This window comes from Miniopterus natalensis, chromosome 3 (genome assembly GCF_054644295.1).
Source record: "Miniopterus natalensis isolate mMinNat1 chromosome 3, mMinNat1.hap1, whole genome shotgun sequence".
Taxonomy (NCBI): domain Eukaryota; kingdom Metazoa; phylum Chordata; class Mammalia; order Chiroptera; family Miniopteridae; genus Miniopterus; species Miniopterus natalensis.
In genome coordinates this window covers 56,140,133-56,164,373 of record NC_142083.1, presented here as the reverse complement: position 1 = coordinate 56,164,373, position 24,241 = coordinate 56,140,133, and the positions used below count along the sequence as shown (strand labels likewise).

Sequence of the window (24,241 nt, the reverse complement as noted above, 5' to 3'; positions counted from 1 at the left end):
GACAGCTACTTTTACTTCTTTGGTTCACACTTAAAGTCCAGTGGTCACCTGCTCCAGTCAAAAGTACGCAACCAATACCCTCTACTCTGTCCTATAAAGTGTCCCAATTTAGTTATTTTGAAACATATCACAAATGTTTTGAAAGTCCTAATCATTAAGATTTATTGGAAAAGTAATTAAGAAAACTATCCCAGTGTCATTTTCATTTTTTAACCATTTCTCAGACCATGGCTATCTAGCACATAAATACAGAATCACAGGCCAGAATTGACTTGGAGGAGTCATTGGTTCCATCTGCTATTCTACATTTGAACTATTATAAACAGACAAGGCACTGAACAATTTAAAAAAAAATTTTGAGTCACTATGGGAAACAAATAATAGGAAAACAAAATTAGTCACATCAAGGAAAAGAGTAAAAAATACAACTCCTGAGCAAACTAGGGCATTTTTAAAGGGCTCAACTTTTCATCATCAAAACGCAGTGACTGTTTTATATTTCAGGTTCAAATGTAACATACAATTTATATTTCCTTTCCAGATATTTAAAGTTAAGACACTCAGTTCTACCTATAGGGTTTGAAAAGAAGTCTACACATTTATACTCTAATGTTTATGAGTGAATAGAAATGAAAGCAGTTTTCATCGATACTACTTTTACTTTATTTGATTGAATTATTTCAGCAGCAACTTACAATTTTACAACTTAACTGACTGAGAGATAGAAAATGATGCAGTCTGTGGCATATTAACATCTTTTCATTTTCAAGTACAAGTCTGCTTTTGTATGGAACTTTCTTGCCTGTTTGATTTTGCTTTTGTTTCTGCATTTCTATAAAAATAAGAGACACATATTTCAGAAGGAAGGGTGTACCTAACTGCATAAAGATTTTCATCTGTATTCAGTTTAGCTGCAATGTATGCTCGATTAATTTATATGGCCAAACTGAGGATTGCATATTCAGCTTAATTTAGATCTCGATTTTTAAAAGACTGAGATTGAATAGAGCGCCTTTTCCTTTGTGTGTCCTGAGTTTGTTCCACCTTACTACAATGAAAGAATCTCATTTTGCCCTTTATTTCAACCTAGAGGGTAGTAAGTCACTCCCTTAGGTGTAATAACCAAGGCACTAACTGTGATTCAGTTAGCAAGATGGTGATAATGATAACAATATCTCAGAGTCTTGTTCCCTAGAGGCTCTCAAAGACACCACCAGTACTCACTCTTGCACATTATGAGTTTCGCGAACTGTACCTGAAGGTTTAAATGCAGCCCTAAGCTGAAAAGTATTTTTTTAAGTGGCACCTTGTTATTATTATAGCATACATCTGTTCCCCGTGTGCCTTTGGAGTTGTCTCGGATTATGACAGCAACAAGTTTTTACAACTGTCAGCAAGTGCCAGCACAACGGGGGAAGGGCAAGTGAGAATGTCTTGTACTGCATGTATCAACAATATTGCTCCCCATATTCCTTTGCTGTGGATCGTTATGGGGTAAATATATATTTAGTAGAGTCAAATGGTGCCAGGAAAAATTATCAGGGTCATGAAACGGGAGAGAACTGAATGCTGTCTAGCTGTTTTATTTTATAAGAATAATCTGGCATGTCATTTTTGCTGAAAGCAATATGTCTTGTTAGGGTCCAAAAGGCAGTTCTGGATTTTTTATTTACTGGATATATTTGTGTACCAGTTAACAGTGAATAGCATTTCTCTAATATTTTCTCTCTCATTCATTTGCTCCATGGGGTGAAACGAAGAGGCACAACAGAACCCAAAGGAAAAAAATACGAGTTTTTGAACAAAATTTGTTTTGAATAATGATGTAATGAATATGTGACAGAAGACAAAGAGCAGAGGTTAAGATGAAGTATTGGGAGTGTGTAAAACATTTTTTTTTTCTTCAAAATTAGGCCCTTTATTTATGGATTGTGACTGAAGGTTACTTTGGATTTCAGGCACGTTGTGAAATGTCAGAGGAAAAGTAGGACAGTAGGAGGCAGGAGAGGGCTCCATGCAGTGCTGACCATTTCCGTAAGGGGAGGAGAATGGGCCACAGAGCAGAATACCATTGGTTTTGCTGTGCTGAGTGAAGGGAAGGAAGGGCTGGTCAACCAGAGCCCGGGGGTGATTCTTGCACGTCAGAGCATCATGATGGAGGTGGTGGAGGCTGCAGCATCCATGCCTTCCTCGTTGACCTCCCCCCAAAGGACTTGTGAATGACCTTGGGCAGAAACAGTTCTGTCCCAGAACAACATTCCAGAAGAGTCTGCCATGCCCCCCTCAAAGGCATCAGTCATGCCCAGAGAGCGAAGGACACTCTCCATGTGGCCGCTCTCCTCCAGTTTAAACCTAGGGAGGAACACTTACGCCTTTTTCTCACCCTACCTGGACTCATCCACTCTATGAATTTCTCATTAGTAAGTCCTTTTTACCACTGTTTCCAAATGGACATTTTCATCAGGAAGCACAATGACCATATTCAGCTGTTGGCCAACCTAAGGCAGCACCAGAATTTTGATAACCATTCCTCCTGTGTAGGTCATAGTAAAGGTGCGTCTTAAACATCATTTGCACAGGTTTTCCCTTATCCTGGCTGACTTTAAATGGTCTTTTCTTGGTCTACTGTCTGTGAAACTGATTATCCCAGTTTCCTCTGAAGTAGGTGGCATTCCCAAGAACCAGACCAGTCACTTGATTAAGTGAATTTGGAGATGGCAACTCTGTAATTTTACCTCTGTCTTGTGAGTTACCCAGGTGCTGATGTGTTTTCTAGCTTCCTCTGTGGCTTTGAAGAAGTCCAGCTCTTCCATCTCTGCTCAGTAGAATTTGCAGCAGGAATCCATGAAAGGTGAGCTGAAATCAGAAGAATCGTAAGATTTTTCTTCAACGAGTCTGTTGGCAGTTCTAGCAAGTACTGGGTGCCAGTCCTGTTAACTTTGGTGGGAAGCCACTGCACTCCCTGGTGGACATCTTCCCCTCCACCACCACTTTTGCTTAAAGAATGTGCCTGGACTATCTGGGCTGTGGTGTTTCCATTTGCCCCACGAAGACCATGGCCATGGCCAAGAGAGCATGGCCAAGAGACGCTTGTGGGTGAGAAAAACATGAGTTTTTTTTAGTTGTCTTCGCCCACCTTTTTCAAAAGGTTTAAGGCAAAAGTGCCATTTGCTTCTGACAGAGCATCCATGATGGTGAGTCCGGAGTGTTGGCGATGCAGCTGGAATGAGCAAAGCACTGGCGGCTAAAACATTTTTAATATCAGAAGTTTCTGTTGACTTTGAAAATGATTAAAGATGTGTTTGGTGATATTAAAGTTTCAAGAAAAGCATATCAAATTTAACTATAATTAGATCATTTTAATCATTAGACTATTTTGACTCGTTATAGACTCATAGTCTCATGATTACATGCAGGGGCAGAGGTAGTGATCTAGAAGGAGGTAAGAGAATGAATAATGAGAGCTACTGAAGTCTTATCCTCTCTGAAAGAGTCATGGACTGCACAGGCTAAATATCTGATTCCTATTAAGCAAGGAAAAAAGTGTATGTCCATTGTTGACAAGGTCAGTACCTTCGTTTTTAATAGTAATGGAATCCTGGATGCCACGCAGTGTTCTGTATGACTATCCAGCTCACCTTCACAGAACGAGAGCACAATAATGGATTTGTCAATGTTTTAAATTTCTTTATATTATCTCAAATATTCATGACCAATCCCCCCCCCCATGAACTTTATCTTCCATAGCCTTCACAAAATGCCATGTCAAGCTTTTCCAACAAATTGGCTCTAAAAGCCTTTCTAGATTTTTGCACAAATAAGGGATGTATATATCATAGGAACAGTATATGTGTTTGTGTGTGTATATATATGCACACTTTCTTCAAATAACTTGCATTGATCTACAATAAGAAAAACATTGTATTAAATGATCAGAATGCAAAACTTTTCCTTATCCCAATTTCTTCTTTTAAGCTCCAATGATTGTTTTTATTATGGAGTATGAGATATGGGAAACATTTCATTTGCATAAACTGCCACTCAGAAACCCTCTGTGGTGTAATTTAGTCACACTCTACATACAGAAGAAACTACTGCTTGCGGATGTCAGGCAACTTCACAAAAGCACATCACAACTTTAGAACTGGTTGATTATACTGATCAAAGTATAAGCATAGAAATTGCAGTCTTGGTTCAAGAGAGAAAAGATTTATGAAAGGTAGGGTCCATTTGCTTCAAGCTATGTTTCCATGAATATAGTCCCAAATAAAATAGCACAGTTTTCTCAGGACTGTAGAAACTGACTGAGTCTGTGGTTTGTCTCTATTAACTGATAGCAGGCTTGTAAGCACAAACTTGCTTTCATCTGCCTTGACTAACTGTATGTAGGCCAATATTTAAACAGGGGTTTTAACCTAACTGACTGTAACAGCTCTAAATGACTCATTATGAACTATCGTCCAAGTTCTCCTTAGTTCACAGATAATTGGCCTGGAATACTAGAAGTACCTGAGCCTTTCATATCCATCAATCTGTTATTACTCAGATCACCTTTTTCACAAGACTGAAGCCCGTATGTAATCTTCAGTAAGTATTCAATGATTATACCCTATGGAGCATTCATGTATAAAACACTTTCCCAGACATTTTTAAAAAGGGCTGCTGAATTTATGAATAACTTCACACATTCCCATTTGTAAGAGTCTATCCTTAGGGATTTCATTCTGTAAAGATTAGATGGCAGACCTCCAAACTAAATAACCTCTTGTTTTGTGCACTTGTTTTATAAGTAATAGAATAAAATTGAAATTCATTCTCACAGGTGACTCAGGTGGATTTTAATTAATTTACTTATTTACATAATCATTTTCTAAAAATTAGTTGCCTGTTTAAAAAATGCTTTAACATCTTAATATCCTAGCAATGATCAGAATATTTCCCTCAGTGTTTCCAAGGCATCTTAGCTTAATTTAAAAGTGAATATTAACACGATTCAATTTGATTTAACTTAAATTGAAATATAACATCTGTATTTTAAATCTCAGACAGAGGATTCTGGGGGTGGGGGGAGATGACCATTCAGTGATTACATTATTTGTAAACTCAACACCTTCTCCTTCTCAAATTGTGCCCTACAGTTCTATTAATAGGAAGATGGGCTGGATGGTCTTTCTTTCAAGAGAACAGTTCTGCCAATAATTGTTTAAAATAGTGAGTTTACATAGAAGGTTTCAATTAAAAAAACATTTGTGCTACTAAATTTCTTACAAAAAATCTTGGTTTAAAACATGAATCTGTATTTATGCATTCAATAGTTTCTTTTAATTATAAATAATTGGGAGAAATGTTTTATGTTTATAATTTTTAGATGGAAATTACTTTAGTTTTAGCACTATAACAAATATGTATATTATATGAAAATAGGTCATGATAGTCACAATGGATACTGTACTTTTTAAACTTAATCTTAATGTGAAAGTTGTTTTATTTACTGCTACTTGATTAGACTATTATCAGATATCTCTTCACAATATTATTAATAAACAAATATTCTCTAAAAAGATACTTTATGGAAGCTACTCAGCTAAAACTGTAAGATAGCTCAAGTATTTCATAAGTCTTACTTTGATTGATCTTGTAATCTTATATGATTAGAGCTATATCCATGTAAATACAAATAATAATACAAGGGTATATTTCAGAGAAATCAAATTCATGTTGTCGGACAGTGTGTTCTATGTACTACCTGCATCACAGCTTGTTAAAGATGCAGATGTCCAGTACCACCCTACACCTATTCAAACTGCATGGATGGACCTAGAGGGCATTATGCTAAGTGAAATAAGTGAATCAGAGAAAGACAAATACCATATGACTCACTTAGATGTATAATCTGAAGAACAAAATAAACAAATAGCCAAAATTGAAACAGACTCATAGATACAGAGAACAGACTGATAGTTGCTAGAGGGGAGAGGGGTTGGAGGACTGAGTGAAAAAGATGAAGGGATTAAGAAGTACAAATTGGTAGTTAAAATATAGTCATGAAAATGTAAAGCGCAGCATAGGGAATATAGTCAATAATATTTTAATAACTATGTACGATGCCAGTTAGGTACTAGAAATATTAAGGGAATGCTTTATAAAGTATTTGTTTGTCTAACCACTCTGCTGTACACCTGAAACTAATACAAAACAATATTAATTGTAAACTGTAAGTGAAAATAAAATTTAAATTGAAGAAAAAAAAACACAGAGCAATGTTCATTGCCTATTGCAAAATGAAAACGTGTGTGCCCTTGTTTAAGGAGGAAAAAACATGCCATTAAATTGTAAACTATAAAGCCTTTTCCTTTGTGCTATAGGCCTTCTCTCTTACCTTGTCATGATGTTTGTGGTTGGCTACTTTGTTCAAGTAAAGAAAAATTAAAATTTTAAATTATTAACATGCATTTTATGTTCATTTTATATTGTGTAATGACAGTTTGAAATGCAAATATTAAGAACCTTTAACATGGATATGGAGTTACTGAACTTACGCAATTCATAATTTTAGTTAATACATGCTTATGTATTTCATTCTTACTAGAAAAATAAATGTTCTACAAAACTAACTCAGTTGTTATTTCATTTCCTGGTATGTGCACATTCTACCAGTATTTTCTACTTTATGCTTAGTGATGAGTAAGAAAGGACTAAAAGGAAAGAAAGTATGGGTTATCTTATCTTTCCCTTTTTTTCCATGTCATCATAGTGGTTGACCAATTCAGGGAAGTAATGAAAGTATGAAAGGATATGATGGGGTTCTTTGGTTGTTCATGTTTCCTAGAATGCCACTGACTTTTTTACAACTACTCTCAAGGCTGTTTCTCTGCTTACTTGGTCATAGATGTAACATGCCTACCTTGTATTCACTTTGAGTCTGGACAAGTGCACAAACATAGGGTTCCACTACAATTCTGTGATCATGGAGCATCAAAGATACTATATGTGAATGCTGTGGCAAGAAATTGTGGGCAAGCTTGTTGCATACATCTCCTTTGGTAATGCACATGCTCAATTGCCCTACTGAAATTCACCTACAAAACATTAGGTCAAAATAAAATTAAGAATTTCAAGATGGTGAAGTAAAACATTAAGGCAAATGTGGAGGCCTTTCTGAGCACGGGTCCCTCTGCTGTTACATAGGTCTCACACCTAAAGTGTGACCTCTGAAAAGGGTAAGGGATTTTGCTTTTTTTAAAATTTTTAAAATTATTATTATTTTTAATTGATTTTAGAGAGACGAAAGGAGAGGGAGAGAGAGAGACAGAAACATCAATGATGAGAGAGTCATTGATCGAGCCTGCAACCCGGGCATGTGCCCTGACCGGGAATCGAACCCCGATCGCCTGGATCCCAGGTTGATGCTCAACCGCTGAGCCACGCCTGGCTGGGCGGGATTTTGCTTTTTAAACAAAAACCCCAGGGGATCCTTAGGCATTTAAAGTTTAAGAACTATAATCACTAGTGGATATCAGATTTAAGAGAGTTCTCTTCTACCTGGCTGGATAAGACTCATAGACTCAGATGGACCTGAGATAGTTTACTTGAGAACATTATTTCCAATCCTACTACCATTTTCATACATCCTTGCCCTGAACACCCAGGTGTTAGTATTCAAGTGTTTGACCTCTAATTTCAAAAAATGACAATGATGAGAAGAAAAGCTTGGAGACTTGAACTGGTCATTGCTTTTCACAAAAAAAGCTCCAAATTGATCAAAGCATTAATATCACCCATATGATTTTCTGCACCTTCACACACATTTCAAAAGTTGAACATGACATTCCAAAGAAATGCATGTGGCCTAGAATATTTGGTAAACTGCCTTGCATTTTAAACCACTACTGAAATAACATAATTTTTTAAACATTTATAACATTTAATTATTGTATAGTGAGTTAATTTGCAAACCAAATACGCAAGACCAAACATTTTTCAATATGAAAATTTTAAAATTGTTGTATTTCACACGAAACAATTTCTGGTGAGCAAAAATTTTGTAGTTTCAAGAAATACAATTCTTCAGAATTCTTCATCTAAGCTCAGGTAATCAACAAAAATGCTCTTTTCACTATGAATATATCAATCAAAAACATAATTTGATAATATGAATATGCTATTTTATCTGCTTCCCTTTTAAGAACTTAGTCTCATAATATGATTAAAAACCATGAAAATTTAGAAATGAACAAAGGGAATAAAAGTGGTGCTACAAACATATACTGTTTAGTTATAATTTTTTTTAAAATGTCCTTTGCCCAGCCATGGTGCTCAGTGGTTGAGTGTCGACCCATGAACCAAGAGGTCACCGGTTCCATTCCAGGTCAGGGAAAATGCCTGGGTTGCTGGCTCAATCCCCAGTAGGGAGCATGCATGAGAGAGCAGATCAATGTTTCTCTCTGGTTGATATTTCTATCTCTCTATCCCTCTCCTTTCCCTAGGATCTGAGCAAGGTTTGATAAGGTAGGTAGGTTAAGGAAACAAGAAAAAATATAGTAGCAGTAAGAGTACAGTGTGGAGTTCCCTTGCTATAGACAGAGATACACTTTCTCATACATTTTTATATCTTTGTCCATGCCCATGGACAAATAATCTATTCATTATAGGCTTCAATTTCTTAACGCTATAAAGTAAAGGGGTTGGACTATTTGACCTTTAAGGTGCCCTTTAGCCCTAAAATTCCATTTTTCTATAGTTTTCAATTGATGAACTATACAGAGAGAGGAATACTTTAAGAATAATCCTCACAGCCTACAGGCCAATGATGATACAGATGCTGATATTTTTGAGGAGGTAATAGAAGATATTTGATCCCAATGGTTTGGAGTCCCCCGGCTGTGATAAAGGAGAAGAGCTGAGAAGCGTTACAACATTAATGTTCTTTATCTCTTTGTGGATGACCCTTTAACATTAATATGAACATCAGAAACCCTGAATTCAAGAAAAGAAAGGGAGAGTCACACATTCTTTCAATAATCCTTTGTCAGTGAACATTTGAGAACCGCAGGAAGCCAAATCAGACATCACTTAAAATAGTTTTTGGGTCAAGATTACAAAAAAAAAGGAAGACAGGAAAGAACAGTGGAATCAGCAGGACTGTGTCCCCTAAAGTCCCTTAAACTAAGTTGGAACACAACCCAGAGCAGGCTAGCTAGAGCACTTCTCAGTGGGATTTTACCCAGAGAAAAGCATTAACCACAAATTGTTCTCTGAAAGTGTTTCTCCTAAACACCACAAATCACTGGGGGAAAAGGAGGTTATTTACTAAGGAAATGTTCAATAAAGCATGCATGTCAAATCTTACTGTCTACAAAATTCATAATCAAACCAGAAAATAAGCATCTTAAATTGTGGAATAAGAGTCTGAGTGTGATCTTGTCTCTCAATCTCAGATCAAGATCATAAACATGGCAATCGTAAAACTACTCTACCTATTGGCTATTATTCACAGGTTTCACCAATGTATGGAAGGGTAAAAAGGAGTTATAATAAACAGTATTTCTCTGTACCTGGTTAGTAATCAGTATTTTCTAGTTGTACATGGAGTTAATTTTTAAAGTTACAAAGTGACTGTGGTTATCAAAAACAAACTACAGAGCTGTTTATATACAGAGAGCATTTTAGTTTATACAATGAAGAGAAAAACAAAATTTCAGCACAACATGAATCCTTAACATGTCTCTGGTAAACTGTTGGAGTATAATTCACATAGTCAGTAGACTGCAATATTTGTTATTTTCTTTCAAAGATTTTCCTATTCACTTTCCTTCTATCCACTTCAAATATTCAAGGAGTTTATTTTCAAAACATCTATCCAAGCTAAGTGACATCCTAAAACAAAGTAATGTGTGTCCAATATTTTCCTCTCCAGTTAATTAATTTTTTAAAAGATTTAATTGCTCTAAAAACTAGTACAAAGTCCTATAAGTTAAGAAATATTAAAGCAAATTTAATTGATGAAATTGAAATTAATATTTTCTCTATGAAAATTATCTTAGCACACAAAACTTGGGAAACAAAAAGAAATGGGGAACTATGATTCATTTTACTTATTTCAATTATGTGTTCTTAACTGGCTCTGTAAAATAGTTTAAATTGTAGAACTTTGGACCAATACTTGAATTAATTTCTACCACTGCTAAATTTTATATAGAATTAGATAGCTATCTATAGTCTCAAACTATACATAAGATTAGATTTGATTATTTAGCATGACTTTCTAATGTATAAAATTATCAAAAAAAGAAAAATAACATTATATAGCTATCTACATCCAGAATTAAGTTTGGAGATGAATTTTATTACAGTTTTCTTTAATTGAACTTATCATAAAAAAACACATTATTGCATGTTTTGTTTGTCATATTTTGAAAGCCATAAGCGATAGTTTTTAAATTTAATATACCACAGAATAATGTTATCTATGTGATTGACCATGCAGACAGTATATTTTCAAGCTTACAAAAACTCATTCTAGGTTAAGTGCTTTGAGCTATCTTATCACAGTTACTTTGTCATTGTTTTCCGTTTATTTTACATAGTATACAGCCTCTATTTTACTAATTGACTTTTTTGGTTTTATTAGATATCATTGTTTTCAAAATAATTTGCTTTTATTTTTTATTTTTTTTAATATATCTTTGTTGATTTCAGAGAGAAAAAAGGAGAGGGAGAGAGAGGGAGAGATAGAAACATCAATGATGAGATTCATTGATCGGCTGCCTCCTACACAACCCCAACTCGGGATCAAGCCCGCAATCTGGGCATGTGCCCTGACCGGGAATCGAACCCCGATCGCCTGGATCCTAGGTGAAAGCTCAACCGCTGAGCCACACCCGGCCGGGCTCAAAATAATTTGCTTTTAAGTAACATATAACTAATGTAAATTATCTTGTCAAAATGATTTTTATTAAACTTGTATGTGATTATTTTTTATAGTTTCTTAATGGAATACACCTTAAAAAGGCCTGAGGAGAGGGCAGGAGTGGGGTGGAGTGGGGTGGAGTGGGTCCGTGGGGGAAAGGGGGGACATCTATAATACTTTCAACAATAAAGATACATTTTTTAAAAAAAGAGGCAAGTTTACTTCAGCAATGGAAGAACCTTGTAGCATTAATACAGTGATCCAACTGCATAGCGATTTGTAGATCCATTTGTTTGAGTGCGATAAATATAGTTGTGGACTATGTGCAAACAGTTTCGAACAAGCATGCTAAAAATCATGAGACTGAAAATTACAAAAATATCACCACTGTAAATAATGTCTGAATAATCTCTGTTTAAAAAAGCTAAGTTAACTGGTAAAATTTGAAAACTTATTGGTTGGGGGTAATTTTAAAACCCCAATTTGGTGTATAGTATGTAGATACAGCAAAGAAAATAGCAAATCTATAGTCTGTTCAGCTAACATTTTTTGAACAAATATCCTAAATCAAACTAAAGAGTCACTATATTGTTACCATATAATGGGCTTGATATTTTAATCAATAAAGTGCCTTTTGAGCACTTCGTTAACTGCATTGCATACATTTTAGTATATTTAGTGTTTCTATTATACTCAATTTCAGATTACACACATGAACAGAGCTCTAAAATATATGAATCAAAAACTATTAATTGAAGGAAGAAATAGAAAATTGGACAATTATTGTTAGACTCTTCAATACCTCTACTTTCAATGATGGAAAGAAAAAATAGGCAGTAGATCAATAAATAAAGATTTGAAACCACTATAAATAAAGTAGAAATAAGAAATATGTATAGAACATTTCATCCAACAACAACAGAATTCACATTTTCTCAGGTGTACATAGAACACTCCACAGAAGAAACCATGTGCTAAGCCATAAAACAAACCTCAATAAAGTTAAAAAATGTGAAATCACACAAAGTATGTTTCCAAATGCAATGTAATTAAAGTATAATTCAATAGCAGAAGAAATTTTAGGACATTTGCAAATAAGTGGAAATTAATGAACACAAACTCATAATAATTAAACAACAAAATTACATGGGAAATTAGAAAATACCTGGAGGTGAGTGAATTAGAAGATATTTTGAGATGAATGGGGAAAAAATCACGTCAAAATGAACCTGGGGAGTTTTGGCAAAATGGTGGTGTAGGTGGATGCTGAGCTTGCTGCCTCATAAAAGTACATCAAATGTACACCTATATTCAGAGCAAATTCTCCAGAGAGACAACTGAGAGGCAATTTAATAGCCTCTGCACAACAAGCAAGAGATAGTAACTGCAAAGAGAAGGTCAAGGAACCACAAGAACTCTATGGAAGCTGAAGGAACAACCAAAGACCAGAGGAGCCAGGCTAAGGTGGATAGTGGGTGGGACCTCCATCCAGCTTCTCTGGCATACCTGCCCAGCGCTGTAGCATGTCCTCAGGCCCCTGGGTCGGAGATAAACCCAGCAGAAACAGCAGAGTGCCATAGGGTGCCTACAAGGGGCCCCTTCACCCACAGATTGATCCACCGGGTGCAGCAGGTAGATTCCTTCATGATGCCACTGGGCTGCACACACAAGGGGCTTCCAGGCCTGAAGAGCATACAGAGCCAACAGAATGCCGCACTACCACCCCCTAGGGCAGCAATGTCCAGAGAAAGTGTGGAGAGAGTGGGGTGCTACTGTGTGCTCAAGTGGGGGTCTCCCTCTTAAGAATGGGAAGCTGACAAAGTGCTTCGGCACCCACACGCAACACTGCTCGGTCTAGAGAAAGTTTGGAGATAGTGGGGCACCAGTGGGGCTGGGCAGGCAGAGAAAAGCGCAGGTGGAGGGATTTGGTGCTGCCCACACAGGGGGCTGCCTGTGCAGGGGAGTGAGGTGCTGCTTTGCCCGCTCCGTATGGGAATTCCTCCCCTGCCCTGGGAGAGTTCAGAACTACAGAATTTTGGCTGTGCAAGGGAGTAATGTTGCCCCACCCGAACAAGGTCAGGGAAGGGCAGGCAAACGAAGCAGCCTTGCCCAGACCCTAGGCTTCTGCATGCCATTAAAGCAACAGGGCGCTCAAGCAGGGCTGACCTGTGCTGACTGAGGAGGTTGTTGCAGTTCATGCACTGTTCCAGAGTGACTTTAAAGCTACCAAGTACAGCAGTGCCCAGGCACACAAGGCTGCCCCAACCGCAGAAAGGGAGGAGCTCATTGGCCTGTGAGACTCAGGCACACAGAAGGGCCCTGCCCAGCCCTGCTTTGACTGCAGATAATTTAAGCAATGGGGTGGGCATGTAGGGGCTGCCTGTGAAGTGAAAGGGCCTTGGCTGAATACCAATGATCTGTACTGTTCAGAAAGTGAGCAGAAATAGCAAAGTGCTGAGGTGTGCCCATACAGGCCTGCCCCAACAAGAGAGGAGGCAGAGCTGGTGGGGCCTTATGACCTAAGTTCTGAACAACCCCACCCAAACCCTGCTAGGTTCACAGACAGTTTAAGCAGCAGGGCACACATGTCATGAGTGCAAGGAGCAGCCCCACTGTATTAGGCTACCCTACCCAGATTAGAAGGGCAAGGAAGCAAGCACAGAAAGCCAGACAAAATGGGGAGACAGAAAATATGCCCCATATAAAAGAACAAAGAAAAGCGCCAGAGAAAAACCCTAATAAAATAGAGATAAATCATTTGCTTAATAAAGAGTTTAAAGAAATGGTCCTAAAGATGCTCACGAGAAATTGTAAAAAATAAAATAAAAAAATCAGGGATGAAGAATACAACAGCTGAAATGTGCAACAGCTGAAATGTGCAGCAGAGAATCTGAATAGACTAATTACTAGCAATAAAATTGAAGCAGTAATAAAATGAAAAAAACTCTTAACAAGTAAAAGCCCAGGACAACAGCTGAAATGAAAAGTACATAAGAAGGAATTGACAGTAGATTAGTTTATAGTTATACAGGTCTTCCTCACGAAGCAGGAATAATCCCGAATAAACAATCTACATTTACATCTAAAGAAATTAGAAAAAGAGGAACAAACAAAACCCAAACTAGGCAGAAGGAAGGAAATAACAAAAATCAGAGCAGAGTCCTGGGCAGTGTTTCTATGAGGTTAGAGCATGGGCCCACAGACTGAAGGGTTGAGGGTTGGGATTCCTGGTCAAGGGCACGTACCTGGGTTGCAGGTTCATCCCGGGCCCTGGTGGGGGCTGGTGAAGGAGGCAACCAATCGTGTCTCTCTCACATCGATGTTTCTCTCTTTCTCTCTTCCTTTCTCTCTCCCTCACTCTCTCTCTCCCTTCCACTCTCTTTAAAAATCAATGGAAAAAAATCCTTGAGTGAGGATTAACAACAACATTGACAAAAACAAATCATAGTAGAAATAAACAAAATAGAAAATAGAAAAAAATAGAAAAGATGAATTAAACTAAGAGCTGGTTCCTTGAGAGGATAAGTAAAATTGGTAAGCCTCTAGCAAGACCCATTAAACAGCAAAGACAGAGAACACAAATAAATAATATCAAAAATAAAAGAGGAGAGATTACAACTGACATCACAGAAATACAAAGTATCATTAAAGAATGCTATGAACAAATTATAAGCCAACAAATTCAACAATCTAGAAGAAATGGATAAAATTTTAGAAACATACAACCTTCCAAGACTAAACCAGGAAGAAACAGAGAATCTGAACAGACTAATTACTAGCAATAAAATTGAAGCAGTAATAAAATGAAAAAAACTCTTAACAAGTAAAAGCCCAGGACCAGATGGCTTCACAGGTGAATTCTACCAAGCATTTAAAGAAGAATTAGTACTTATCCTTCTGAGACTATTCCAAAAAAACTGAAGAAGAAGGAACACTTCCAAATTCATTCTGTGAGTCCAGCATTACCCTGATACCAAAACCAGACAAAAACACTACAAAGAATGAGAATTACTGGCCAATATCCATGATAAACATAGATGCCAAAAATCTCAACAAAATACTAGCAAACCAAATTCAATAGTACATTAAAAGAATTATACGCCATGATCATGTGGGATTTAGACCAAGGATGCAAGGGCGGTTCAGCATCAACAAAACAAATGTGGTTCATTGCATTAACAAAACTGAGAATAAAACATGATTATCTTAATAGATGCAGAAAAGCATTTGACAAAATTCAACATTCATTTATGATAAAAACTCTCAACAAATAGGGTATAGAAGAATCTTGCCTCAACTTGATAAACACCATATATGATAAGCCCACAGCTAACATCATACTCAATGGTGAAAAACTGAAAGCTTTTCCTCTAAGATCAGAAACAAGACAAGGATGCCTACTTTTACAACTGTTATTCAACATAGTATTGGAAGTCCTAGCCACAGCAATCAGACAAGAAAAAGAAATAAAAAGACATCCAAATAAAAAAGGAAGAAGTAAAGCTGTCACTATTTGCAGATGACATGATACTATAAACAGGAAACCCTAAAGAATCCACCCAGAAATTAATAGAATAAATTTAAAAATTCAGTCAAGTATCAGGATACAAGATTAATATACAGAAATCTATGATGTGCCTAAACACTAATAACAAACAATCAGAAGGAGAAATGAAGAAAACAATTCCATTTACAATTGCATCAAAAACAATAAAATACCTAGGAATAAACAACCAAAGAGGTAAAAGATCTCTACTCTAAAAAATTTAAGGCATTGAAGAAAAAATTTGAAGAGAACACAAATAAATGGAAGGATACACCATGCTCATAGATAAGAATTATTATTATTGTTAAAATGATCATCCTACCCAAAGCAATTTATAGATTAAATGTAATTTCTATTAAAATAGGAATGTCATTCTTCTCAGAATTAGAACAAATAATCCTAAAGTTTATATGGGATCACAAAAGACCCCAAATAGCCAAAGCATTCTTTAGAAAGAACAAAGTTGGAGGTATCAAGCTCCCTGACCTAAAATTATACTACAAAGCTATATTAATCAAAATGTATGGTACTGGCACAAAATCAGACACATAGATCAATGAAACATAATAGAAAGCCCAGAAGTAAACTTTCACTTATATGGTCAACTGACCTATGACAAAAGAGACATAACTATATACAGGAGTAACAGTCTCTTCAACAAGCGATGCTGGGAAAATTGAACAGATACATGGAAAAATAAAACTGGACCACTCTCTTACACCCCTTATAAAAATAAACTCAAAATGGGTTAAGGACTTAAAAGTAAGGCCTGAAACCAACCATAAAACTCCTAGAAGAAAACATAGTAAGTAAACTATCTGACATCACTCTGAGTAATATCCTTTTGGACATGTCCCATCAGGCAATGGAAACAAAAGAAAAAATAAACAAATGAGATTACATTAAACTAAAATTCATCTGCACACAAAGGAGACCATTAACAAACCTAAAGGCAAACTACTGACTGGGAGAATATATTTGCAAATGATAAGTCCATTAGGGATTGATATCCAAAATATGTAAGAAACTCATACAACTCAATAACAAAAAAATAAACAATCTAATTAAAAAACAGGCAGAGGACATGAAGATATTTCTCCAAAGAAGACACACAGATGGCCAACAGCAGATAAAAAGATTCACATCACTAACGATCATGGAAATGCAACTCAAAACTACAACGATATATCACCTCACACCAGTCAGAATGGCTATTTTAAAAATGTAAACAACATGTTGGCAAGGTTGTGGAGAAAAGAGAATCTCATGCACAAAGAAAACAGAACCAGACTCACAGAAACAGAGAGCAAAGGGATGGTTACCAAAAGAGAGGGGGTAGGGGCATGAGTGAAAATGGAAAGGAAATTTGGTCAAGAATATTGTGATAAGTTTATATGGTGACAGATAATTACTAGCATTAGTGGGGTGATAACATTGCAAGGTATAAAAATGTCAAATCACTATATTGTATAACTGAAATTAATAATAAACAAAATAAGATGTTATGCCAACTTTGCTTAGATAAAAACTGAATTTAAAAAGTACTCAATGAAGTTAAGAAAATTAGACCTTAAGAAGTTAGAAAGAGAAGAGAAAACTAAAATTAAAGCAAGCATAAAGAAGGCAGTAAGACAGAGCAGTGAAAATAAATGAAATAGAAGACAGAAAATCAATAAAGACTATCAATTAAACCAAAAAATGATGCATTGAAAAACAAAATATTATAAAATTGTCAAACTTTGAGCTAGACTAAGAAAAAAGAAATAAGACTCAAATTATTAAAATCATGAAAGGAACATGGGTAATTACTACAAAACTTATGGGAAAAATAATTTTTCAAATGATAAGAAAATACAGTGAGCATCATCTGTTAGCTAACAAAATAGATAAACTAATTGAACTGGAAATATCCCAAGAAGACAAAAATCTACCAAAATTGACTGAAGAGGAAATATAATATCTGTAGGGATCGATAGCAGACAAAAAGTTGGATGAAAGATAAGTAATTCTTCCAAAAGTAAAGCTCAGGTATACATGGCATTACTGGGGAATTATACTAAACATTTAAAGAAGAATAAATACCAATTCTTTACAAAATCTTCCAAAAAATAAAAATAAATAAAGAGGAAGGAATACTTCCCAATTAATTCTGTGAAGCAAAAATGATACCAAAACTAGGCTAAGAATATATAAGAAAAGAAAACTACATACAAATTATGTCCTGTGAAAATCCTAGGAAAAAGATTCCAGCAACATATAAATAGGATTATACAGCATGACCAAGTGGGATTTATTGAGGAATGAAAGTTTGCTTAAACTTATTTAGTTAGTTAGTTAGTTAGTTAGTTAATCTTTACCTGAGGAAATTTTTTCCACTGCTTTTCACAGAGAGAGGAAGGGAAAGAGAGAGAGAGAATGAGAGAGAGAAACATCTATGGGACTGGGGCCAGGGATTGAGCCTGCAACCGAGGTATTTGCCTTTGGCTGGAATGGAACCCAGGATGCTTCAGTCTGCAGGCTGAAGTTCTAATCACTGAGCTAAACTGGATAGGGCAAGGTTGGTTAAATTATTTTTTTTAAAAGTCAATCACTATAACAGACTATATTAATAAAGGTTTAGAAACCACGTGATCATCTCTATCATATGGAAAAAAACATTTGGCAAAATCTAACATTTTTTTAATTATCGAAATAGTCAAACTAGGAATAGAAGGTATAGATTAAGGGTATTTATGAAAATCTCACAATTAAAATCATAGTTCCCAGTGAAACTGAAAACTTTCCCTCTAAAATCAGGATTAAGGAAGGATGTCCACTCTCGCTACGTCTATACAACACTGTAATGGAAGTTCTAGCCAGGGCAATTTGTCAAGAAAAGCAATAAAAGTCATCAAAACTAGAAAGTAAGACACAAAATGATCACTGTTTGAAGAGGACATGATCTTATACATAGAAAATCCTCAGGAAATCACTAAAAATATTAGAATATTAGAACTAATAACCAAGTTCATCTGAATTGTAGTCTATAGGATAAAATTAAAAACTCAGTTGTACTGATGAAAAATACAAAAATGAAATTGAGGAAACAATCCTATTTTCAATAGCATTAACAAGTGAAATACTTGGAATAAACTTAACAAAAGAAATGCAATTAGTACAAAATATTGATGAAAGGAATTAAAATCTTACCAAATAGAAAGATATTTCTTGCTCATGAATTAAAAGACTCAATCTTATTAAAATGGCAATACTCCCCCAAATGGTCTACAGATTCAACAAAATCCATGTAAATATGTCCACTACGTTTTGTGAATAAAATGTCAAATTAATTCTAAAAGTTCATATGTTAATGCAAGAGATGCATAGCAGCTCATACACTTCTGAAAAAGAACAAAGTTGGAGAACTACAGTAATTCAAACTGTGCAGTACTGTTTAAGGACAGGCTTATAGATCAATGTAATGTTAGTGAGAATCCAGAAATAGAGACTTACATCCATGACCAACTGATTATCAACAAAATGCCAAATTGATTCAATTTGGGGGAAAAATAGTCTTTTCAACAAATGGTGCTGTGATGACTAAATATTCACAAGCAAAAAAACAAAACAAAAATTGGAACTCCTCCCTATCATCATACATAAAAATTAACTCAAAATGTATCATAGACATAAATGTAAGAGCTAAAACTCTAAATAGTTTAAGAAGTAAATACCTAAGTAAATAAATTAGTGGTTCCCTAGCCTGAGTATGGGGAGGTGGGTATCAATAGGAAGTAACTGCTAATGTATACCAGAATTATTTTGGGCATGATGAAAATGTTCTATAAATAAACTAATGTAATGATTGCACAATTTGTGAATATACAAAAATCTATTGGATTATACATTTTAAATGTTTTAAGGTACATAATTACATCTCAATTAAAATGTTAAAAATATACAAATAAAACCAATATTTTAGTATCATTTCTTAGAAATTGTTCAATACAAATCATTCTGGGATAGAATTACATACTATTTGATTAATGATGGTTCAGCTGCAATCTAAAAAATACATATAGCAGAAATAGTTTTGGACACCATCCTAATGGTCTGGGAGTGTTCCTTAATTCAGTTTCTGAAAAGTGTTGTATATTTGTTTGATATCAGGATTCCACAAATTCCCTGAGCTATAATGTGTACATTATATCCTATTTCAAATGCCTTATATAAGTCCTTCCATTTACTTTTACTCATTGATAGCAACCTCCTCAATCTTCCTCCAAAAATAAGATAAGATTTCATATTTTAAAGCAAGCTAAAATTTTAAGATTACAAACGTAGTTTATCTCACTTCCACTGTATTTTTAACAATGTGAATAACACTTCTGGAAGCAACAGAGGCTCCAAAAAAATCACAATGTGAACCATAAATCTCTAGAACATATCATGTGGCTATTTCTTTTATTAATATCTTTTGATGGGAAAACTGCCTCTCTTCTCAGTTGTTTAAACTATAAGGCAGGCACTGTTCTAACTCTTTAGAGATTATCTTTACCTACTTTTTTTCCCCCTCAATGCTTTCCTTTCATCTTCTTTTTCCACAAAACTCTAAAGTTTCAGCTGACTTCTCTGCCACTCAGATAGTGTTTATTTTGGGACTTCAATATACCTTGCACCATCTAAAAATGTTTCCATCTCATCCACCTTTCTAGGATTTATGATCTTAGAGTTATAACTTCAAATCTACAGAGCTTGCCTATTACCAAATCTTCTTGCTTTGTAGAAACTATAACCAGTAACAGGAATCATGTAGCTAAAGCTGAAATCCTGAACACTGATATATAAATCCCAAAGATGGCCACCTGAACTCTTCCATTCTTGCATGCACATGCCACTCCTCCAGTAAGAAATCTCTATTTCCCCTCTCACATTCTGAGTTGGCCTTGGGATCTATTTTCAATCAATAAAATGTACTGACACTGAATTAGTTCCACGCCTTGCCCTGAAAAGGCCTGGTAGCTATACCTTTCAATCTCTTGGATCTCTGAGGTACCATGTAAGTAAGTGTGGCTACTTTCCTATAGAAACCAAGCAGTGAAAAGAAAAGAGTTGTCTGTCCAGCCCATAGCTGTTCCAGGCATAGCCACTGAGACACATTTCTTGTGAGCTAAAACATGCTAAATATTTCAGCTTCAGTAAAATAATTCAGTGCCCAGGCAAATGCACTGCATGAGTGACCCCAACCAATCACAGGGAACAAATATGAGCCCTGCCCAAATTTTAGGATCAAGGGCAAATAAATGGTTGTTACTTTTGCCACTAAGTTTCGGGGTGATTTATATAATAGCAATAGATAGATTAAAAATAGGCACAAAGAAAGAGCCCACAAAATAATAATATGTGGAAGAATATTTACCATGTGAAAGACCTACCATAATTAAAATTTTATAAACTTAGAGAACTTTCACATTGATCTGTCTTCAAAGATATATGCATATAAAATGATACTCTGCAGAAAATCAGTAAAGCTGAAGTATAAAGGACAAAAATGTATTTTCATGTTTTCCCCTAAAACTTTGAGTCATTATGGTAAATAAATTTTAAAAAGTTAAGAACCAGAACAGATATAGTGGGTTATTATTTACTGATCATAATATTTTACAATAACCCTTTTAAACCTTAGTAAGAATAACTGAGAATTTATAGGCTTTAAATGTCATGATTGCCAGGATGTATAGGAATGGTAGGAACTACAGGCAATCTGGTTAGCAAAATAACTGTTGTTCATTACTGGTTCTTAAGTTCTCTTGCTAATTTGACTTGGGACCTGAAAATTAAAAGATAAGAGTTAGACCTGAATTACTCCTTATTTATAAATTTCTAGAGGGCCTATTAAATTCAATTATATGTGACAGTGAAGCACACCTCTTAGTAGTGAGCATATTAATGACCAATTGTGTGCTAGCAGATACTAACAGGAATGAAATTTAGGACAGGCACTAAAGGATCAACAAGGAGGCAGATAAGCATTAGGATAGAGACTTGTGAAATGAATAAATGCTGAATGGACAATTTTGTTGGGCAGGTGCAAAATATACATATATATTATATATAAAATGTATATTTGTATGTATATAAAATTTTTAAAAATAAAAGAGCTACTGGAGGACAGTAATAAAGAATCAAAACCATGATGTGAGGTTCAAAGATAAATAATTCAGGACTAACAGCCAAGCAACGCATGGCAAGATTACTAAACTCCAAAAATGTCACAGAGCAGAAAAAGGGGATATCCACATGGGCAGAGTACTTTAGTAGTGTAAAAGAAAGAAACGTGATCAACAGTTTGAAATACCTCTTAGACACAAAAGAGTGAGTTGGGTTATGTGATTAGAACCTACATGCCGAGAGACTGGGGTGCAAAGGAAGAACCTAACCAAGGCTAGGAATAGCAGTAAGACTGAGCAGATGCAGACATTATTAAGCTGATTAGCTATAACCCAAAGCTCATTTCACTTCTTCATAAACCAGGGTTGTCTGGGCTCAAACTGACCCACTAGGGCAGTTCATATTATGGCACACATAAACTAATCACTAAAATTCTGCAGCACTCACACACACAAAAACACTCTATTTTTTTTTGCTGATCTGACAAAAAATAGGTGAAATTTTGATTAATTTACAAAAATAATAATAGTAATTACCTACCTTTTTTGCTCCAAATTCACTTTTTCAAAAATCAGGCGCCTATATGGATTTCTGGTACCAAGAATTAACCAATCAGATACAACCTTATTATGTGACGTGACCAATAAGATGCAACTGTATTATATGACCTATATATTTATGGTTCCAGACACGGATTCACACCAGGCGGCTAGTCTTGTGCTGGCTGTTATCATTTTTTTTATTTGACAGTCTAAAGGAAAAGAGGTCAGTGCCCCTAACTAAATAGTCAGGTATTGCATGTTTTAAAAATTCTTGCAGCACACTGGTTGAAAATTGCTGCACTAGGGTCTTAACACCAATGTCAGCTCCAAATTAGAAGTATAGAAAAAAAACCTCTGGGCTCATTCTGAAAACTCTTGATATGTTTAGTCTCTTCCTCCCAGCCCAATTTAGTTCCCATAGTACTATTTTTAGCATTGGGACAAAGAGACAGGTTCATATCAGATTTATAACAATTACATTGGACATGTGTGGAAAGCACAGGAGACTTCCTGCACTGTGCATATCTGAATTACAGGGAAAGCTGCTTAAAATCACAGAAAGTCTATTTGCATATTGCTATCCAGTTGTTAGATTGTATCTCAGTTTATAAATGTGAAAAATCATAGTGGATTTTATTTTCATCGAGATGTTGGACTTATTTATTCAGATACAGCATTTCAACAAGCCTCTCTGGGTCTCCATTATCATATTTGTGTAGTATGGGACTAAAAAATATATAGAGTAGGAGAGGAGAGAGCAGATTTTCCACCTGAGAAAAGTCTCCAAAAGTGACACATTTCAACAAAAAATTTTAAATTGTAATACTTGATATAAGTATTGAGTTAAGAGAGAGGTAAAAAATATTTTCAAAAAAGCAGTATGAACCATAAGGAATGTAGAGAATATAATCAAAAAATATTTTAAGAGCTTTCTCTCGTACCAACTGACTGCGTAGGCTCTATTTACTGCCCCCACCCCTTTCCATATCACTCTTGGCCCGTATTTGTTCCCATTCATGTTAAAACATGGGATTGTCTCTGACTGACCAACTGTTAAGGGTACAGCCTGAGAATCCAGGGAATTCAGTCAGTTAGGAATATAAGCACTTAGTCATTAGAGAGTAAAATATTCACATGATTGATCAATGACACGAGAGAGGCATAAATTGCTATGTGAGTGCTAAAGAAGGAGATATTCATTCTGAAGAAGAGGGCAGAGGAAGAATATATCGTGAGACACCTGAATAGGACTTGGGGTAACTAATAAGGCTTTTCTAAGCAGACTTATGGGGGGACTTATTCAGTGAGAGTAATATGAGATAAGGTATAGAGTTGGGAAAGTGCTGAGCCTGTAATGAAGCAGTTAGCTGTCTGCTACAACTGGAAAGAGATATATGTGCATGCGGAGAAGGGTGGAGACATTTGAAGATAAGCCTAGAAAAACAGACTGGACAAATTAAAGGAGGGCTTTGATTGCCATGCTTAGACAGGATAACAAATAAGATGCCAGTGAAGATATTTTACTAAACTATTAATAAGTCCAGATCTGTGATGGAGAAATACTGCATAGAAACTCCATGGAGTGTGCATGTGCACAGCAACACTGTTGGGTACCAAGAGGTCTGCAGCAATGCTGCAATGTATTCATGCATGCCTCTCTTCATAAAATTACACATAAATATGACATCATTAAGAGTACACACATATTTCATAATATTTAGTCAAAATTATTTTTAATTTTATTATGATGTCACATACCACTTTGATTGTATTTCTGCTCAAAACAGATCATTTCAATTTTGTTTCATTCTTATATATAGGGGAACTTAAATAGTGCAATACCAGGCTGGGTCGCATTAGAACTACTGGCTTAGAAATGAACATGGGCCAAGTCATTAGAAACGAATAGCTGTTTAGTGGTGTGTGGGAAATGAGTTGATGGTCACAGTCCAGTTCCTCCTTAACAGGTGTCTACCTCCTAAAAACCACCATTATAATCAGCACTTATTGGCACCCTATCGTCAGTGAGAGGAGAAAAAACAAGATTTAAGATTGCTTTCTTTTCTCTATCAGGACTGTGTGGGAAGCTTCCCT

The 24,241-nt window shown here is 35.6% G+C and overlaps 1 pseudogene; it reads right to left on the bottom strand.

The window, feature by feature from the left end:
* Positions 1 to 1,860: 1,860 nt before the first annotated feature.
* LOC107544176 (serpin B6 pseudogene) lies at positions 1,861 to 3,190 on the bottom strand (annotated as a pseudogene).
* Between the last annotated feature and the right edge of the window lie 21,051 nt (positions 3,191 to 24,241).